We start from the raw sequence: 6,000 nt of genomic DNA, 5'->3' as shown, positions 1-6,000 counted from the left end.
CACCGACGGGATTGGTTCAATTTATAAAACAGGAAGTTTGGAAAAGAATACAATTCGAAATAGATAAGGGGGGCATTGCATCAGTAAAACAGAGATGGAAAGGGATTTACCCGTCATTGTAAATGTTTTTATAACCGATATATAATTGTATTACATAGGTACAATTGGATTGTAAACTAAGCCTTTGTAGATATTTGATATACACTGAGGTTTATCCAGAGTGCATTTTGGCATATGTATAGAATTGTATGTATAGAATTGTTTGTATTGTTTTTGGAGATTGTTAGAGGCATGTTAATCTTGAATATAGGCCAATAATACTGGTCAGGTTCTGCAGAACAGCACTTTTTTTAGGAGTTTTGATATTGTTATATTGTTATGGTACTTTTTGATACTGTTTGTAAGTATCCATTTTATGTACAACGTTATGCACTACATTTGTAATTGTATTTGAATGTGAAATGAAAATAAAAATTATTTTTCACAAAAAAAAAAAAAAAAAAAATCTGTTCTTATCAGTTTAATATCTGATACGTCCCCTATCTGGGGACCATATATTAAATTGATTTTTGGAATAGGGAGATGGAATAGGGGCTTGCTCCGTCCACTCCACGCATCGACCTGGTATTGCAGTACCTCGTCGCATGCACAGGATACAGGGTGTAAACTACAGTGAAATGCTTACTTGCAAGCTCTCCTAAACAATAATATACACGAATAGCTAAGTAATAAAGTCGTTAAAAAAATAGTTATGATTGGAAATATATACACAATATACAGTATAAACTATGAAATGTGCTTAGGTCATGTACTGGTAAACATGGACTGCCACTCATACAGGTAGCGTTATCTGATGTTTTGTCATGTTGTGTTGTCACATGTTGTTGTAGGTCTCTTTATGTAGTGTTGTGTTCATCTGATGTTTTGTCATGTTGTGTTGTCAGGTGTCTCTGCCTTGCTATGTTGTTGTCTTAGGTCTCTCTTTATGTAGTGTTGTGTTGTCAGGTGTCTCTGCCTTGCTATGTTGTCTTAGGTCTCTCTTTATGTAGTGTTGTGTTGTCAGGTGTCTCTGCCTTGCTATGTTGTTGTCTTAGGTCTCTCTTTATGTAGTGTTGTGTTGTCAGGTGTCTCTGCCTTGCTATGTTGTTGTCTTAGGTCTCTCTTTATGTAGTGTTGTGTTGTCAGGTGTCTCTGCCATGCTATGTTGTCTTAGGTCTCTCTTTATGTAGTGTTGTGTTGTCAGGTGTCTCTGCCATGCTGTGTTGTTGTCTTAGGTCTCTCTTTATGTAGTGTTGTGTTGTCAGGTGTCTCTGCCATGCCTTGCTAGTGTTGTGTTGTTGTCTTATGTTGTTGGTCTTTATGTAGTGTTGTGTTGTCTCTCTTTATGTAGTGTTGTGTTGTCAGGTGCCATGCTCTAGGCTTTATGTAGTGTTGTGTTGTCAGGTGCTATGTGTTGTTGTCTTAGGTCTCTCTTTATGTAGTGTTGTGTTGTCAGGTGTCTCTGCCATGCTATGTTGTTGTCTTAGGTCTCTCTTTATGTAGTGTTGTGTTGTCAGGTGTCTCTGCCTTGCTATGTTGTTGTCTTAGGTCTCTCTTTATGTAGTGTGTTGTGTTGTCTATGTTGTTGTAGGTCTCTGTCATGCTATGTTGTTGTCTTAGGTCTATCTTTATGTAGTGTTGCTATGTTGTTGTCTTTATGTAGTGTTGTGTGTCTCTGCCTTGCTATGTTGTTGTTGTCTTAGGTCTCTCCATGCTATGTTGTCTTATGTAGTGTTGTCAGGTGTCTCTGCCTTGCTTTATGTAGTGTTGTGTTGTCATGTTGTTGTCTTAGGTCTCTCTTATGTAGTGTTGTGTTGTCAGGTGTCTCTGCCTTGCTATGTTGTTGTCTTAGGTCTCTCTTTATGTAGTGTTGTGTTGTCAGGTGTCTCTGCCTTGCTATGTTGTTGTCTTAGGTCTCTCTGCCATTTAGTGTTGTGTTGTCAGGTGTCTCTGCCTTGTGTTGTTGTCTTAGGTCTTTATGTAGTGTTGTTTGTCAGGTGTCTGCCTTGCTATGTTGTTGTCTTAGGTCTCTCTTTATGTAGTGTTGTGTTGTCAGGTGTCTCTGCCTTGCTATGTTGTTGTCTTAGGTCTCTCTTTATGTAGTGTTGTGTTGTCAGGTGTCTCTGCCTTGCTATGTTGTTGTCTTAGGTCTCTCTTTATGTAGTGTTGTGTTGTCTCTCCTGTCGTGATGTGTGTTTTGTCCTAGTTTTTTATTTATCCCGGTTCCTGTCCCCGCAGGAGGCCTTTTGCCTTTTGGTAGGCCATCATTGTAAGTAATAATTCATTCTTAACTGACTTGCCTAGTTAAATCTCTCTCTGTGCTCTCTCTCTGCTGTCTCTCTCTCTGTCTCTCTCTCTCTCTCTCTCTCTCTCGCTCAGCTGTTTCTCTCTCCCTCTCTATGTCTCTCTCTCTCTCAATTCAATTCAAGGGCCTTTACTGGCATGGTAAACATGTGTTAACATTGCCAAAGCAAGTGAAGTAGATAATATACAAAAGTGAAATAAACAATAAAAATGAACAGTAAACATTACACTCATAGAAATTCCAAAATAATAAAGATATTACAAATGTCATATTATGTATATATACAGTGTTGTAACAATGTACAACTGGTTAGAGTACAAAAGGGATAATAAATAAACATAAATATAGGTTGTATTTACAATTGTGTTTGTTCTTCACTGGTTGCCCTTTTCTTGTGGCAACAGGTCACAAATCTTGCTGCTGTGATGGCACACTGTGGTATTTCACCCAGTAGATATGGGAGTTTATTAAAATCTGGTTTGTTTTTGAATTGTTTGTGTATCTGTGTAATCTGAGGGAAATATGTGTCTCTAATATGGTCAAACATTTGGCAGGAGGTTAGGAAGTGCAGCTCAGTTTCCACCTCATTTTGTGGGCAGTGAGCACATAGCCTGTCTTCTCTTGAGAGGCAGGTCTGTCTATGGTGGCCTTTCTCAATAGCAAGGCTATGCTCACTGAGTCTGTACATAGTCAAAGCTTTCCTTAAGTTTGGGTCAGTCTCTGTTTAGGGCCAAATAGCATTCCTGTTTGCTCTGTTTTTTTGTTAATTCTGTCCAACATGTCATGTAAATATATTTTTGTTTTCTCATGATTTGGTTGGGTCTAATTGTGTTGCTGTCCTGGGGCTCTGTGGGGTCTGTTTGTGTTTATGAACAGAGCCCCAAGAACAGCTTGCTTAAAGGACTCTTCTCCAGGCTCTTCTCTCTGTAGGGGATGGCTTTGTTATGGAAGGTTTGGGAATCGCTTCCTTTTAGGTTTTTAACAGCTCTTTTCTGGATTTTGATAATTAGCGAGTATCAGCCTAATTCCTAATTCTGCTCTGCATTATTTGGTGTTTTATGTTGTACACTGAGGATAATTTTTGCAGAATTCTGCATGCAGAGTCTCAATTTGGTGTTTGTCCCATTTTGTGAAGTCTTGGTTGGTGAGCAGACCTCACAACCATAAAGGTTGCTGTTGACGCATATCCCACTGTAGTTTTTGGGGTCAAATTTGTCTCCACTTTTGTGGATTGGGGTGATCAGTCCGTGGTTCCAAATATTGGGGAAGATGTCAGAGCTAAGGATGATGTTAAAGAGTTTTAGTATAGTCAATTGGAATTTGTGGTCTGTATATTTGATAATTTCATTAAGGATACCATCAACACCACAGGCCTTTTTGGGTTGGAGGGTTTTTATTTTGTCCTGTAGCTCATTCAAGGTCATTGGAGAATCCAGTGTGTTCTGGAATCCAGTGTGTTCTGGAATTCAGTGGGTTCTGGAATCCAGTGGGTTCTGGTCGTCTTTAATAGTTGATTCTAAGATTTGTATTTGATCATGTATATGTGTTTGCCGTTCTTTGTTATAGAGCCAAAAATATTGGAGAAGTGGTTTAGCCATACATCTCCATTTTGGATAGATAGTTCTTTGTTGTTGTTTGTTTAGAGTTTTCCAATTTTCCCAGAAGTGGTTAGAGTCTATGGATTCTTCAATTACATTGAGCTGATTTCTGACGTGCTGTTCCTTCTTTTTCCGTAGTGTATTTCTGTATTGTTTTAGGGATTCACCATGGCGATGGCGTGGACTCAGGTTTTTGGGGTCTCTATATTTTTGGTTGGACAGGTTTCTCCATTTCTTTCTTAGGTTTTTGCATTCTTCATCAGCACATTTGTCATTGTTGTTCATTTTCTTCGGTTTTCTGTTTGACATTTTTAGATTTGATAGCGAAGCTGAGAGGTCAAATATACTGTTTAGGTTTTCTACTGCCAGGTTTACACCTTCACTGTTACAGTGAAACATTTTACCCAGGAAATTGTCTAGAAGGGATTGAATTTGTTGTTGCCTAATAGTTTTTTGGTAGATTTCCACACTACTCTCCTTCCATCTATAGCATTTCTTAATATTGTTCATCTCCTTTGGCTTTGATGCCTCATGATTTAGTATTGCTCTGTTCAAGTAGACTGTGATTTTGCTGTGATCTGACAGGGGTGTTAGTGGGATGACTGTGAACGCTCTGAGAGACTCTAGGTTGAGGTCAGTGATAAAGTAGTCTACAGTACTACTGCCAAGAGATGAGCTGTACTTGTACCTACCATACGAGTCCCCTCGAAGCCTACCATTGACTATGTACAGACCCAGCGTGCGACAGAGCTGCAGGACTTCATTTAGGACTATCTGTAATCATGGTAGTATCTACATTAATGTAGAAGTGTTTAGAAACATATTCTATTCTTATTTACAATTTTTAAAAAGTGACTCCAAAATGACAATACATTATTTAACATTCATTTCTATTGGGCACTAATTAATCTAAAACACAAACAAAACAACAAAACAAATGCATCCTACAAGTGTGTTGAGTCAGAAGGTTGATGTAGTCATTGCGTACTAGAAATATGGGACCAAATACTACACTTTATTTATACGAATATTTAGGGGTGTCAATCATTTGAGACCTACCTTTTTGAGGAAAAAATTGTCTTACTTGTTAAACAAAATATTTCAAATGTGGAAATGTATTAGTATAATATAATATAATTTCCATATAATATAGCTCAGTATATGAATTGTTTACTGTATACAGTCATTAGTGTGTGTGTGTGTGTGTGTGTGTGTGTGTGTGTGTGTGTGTGTGTGTGTGTGTGTGTGTGTGTGTGTGTGTGTGTGTGTGTGTGTGTTTTGCACTGTCAGTTAGGGCAGGAGTCATCTGTGTTTTCCCCCATTGTAGATGGGAGAGAACTTAACAATCATGTCATGAATTATAGATTATGACCAGTAGAGGCCGCTGTTGCACCACCAAAGTAACTATGCTTCATGATCTATGATGAAGCACTTACTCCACCTTATGGGGTAGATTCATATTATTCCATGCAAAAAGTCAGACATGAATAAATTACTTCATTTAATTTCATTTTAACCAATTCATTCATTATTTTGACCATTATTGTCCTCCACACCACTAAGGTAGTATTCACAACATTTTCCCAAGCAAAACAAACCGTCAACCACAACATTCAAACACCTGGGGCAGGTAGCCTAGTGGTTAGAGTGTAGAGGCGGCAGGTAGCCTAGTGGTTAGAGTGTAGAGGCGGCAGGTAGCCTAGTGGTTAGAGTGTAGAGGCGGCAGGTAGCCTAGTGGTTAGAGCGTTGGGCCAGTAACCGAAAGGTTGTTGGATCGAATCCCCGAGCTGACAAGGTAAAACAAATCTGTCGTTCTGCCCCTGAACAAGGCAGTTAACCCACTGTTCCTAGACCAGTTAACCCACTGTTCCTAGACCAGTTAACCCACTGTTCCTAGACCAGTTAACCCACTGTTCCTCGGTAGGCCGCCATTGTAAATAAGAATTTGTTCTTAATTGACATGCCTAGTTAAATAAAGAAAAAAAAATCATGGAGAGGGTTTGTTAGATTAAAAATGTGTGTTTAATTTAAACAGAATTGTCACATACAGAAAAGCAC

General features: G+C 38.7%; 1 non-coding gene across 1 annotated transcript; it reads left to right on the top strand.

Moving 5' to 3' along the window:
- Positions 1 to 473: 473 nt before the first annotated feature.
- On the top strand, positions 474 to 655 carry LOC115122892 (U2 spliceosomal RNA). Its single transcript, XR_003862532.2, has one exon. It is a non-coding gene; the product is annotated as a U2 spliceosomal RNA (small nuclear RNA).
- Positions 656 to 6,000: the final 5,345 nt, after the last annotated feature.

Source organism: Oncorhynchus nerka, linkage group LG9a (assembly GCF_034236695.1).
Source record: "Oncorhynchus nerka isolate Pitt River linkage group LG9a, Oner_Uvic_2.0, whole genome shotgun sequence".
NCBI lineage: Eukaryota > Metazoa > Chordata > Actinopteri > Salmoniformes > Salmonidae > Oncorhynchus > Oncorhynchus nerka.
Note: the sequence above shows the minus strand (reverse complement) of the source record. Positions and strands in the feature narration are given on the sequence as shown.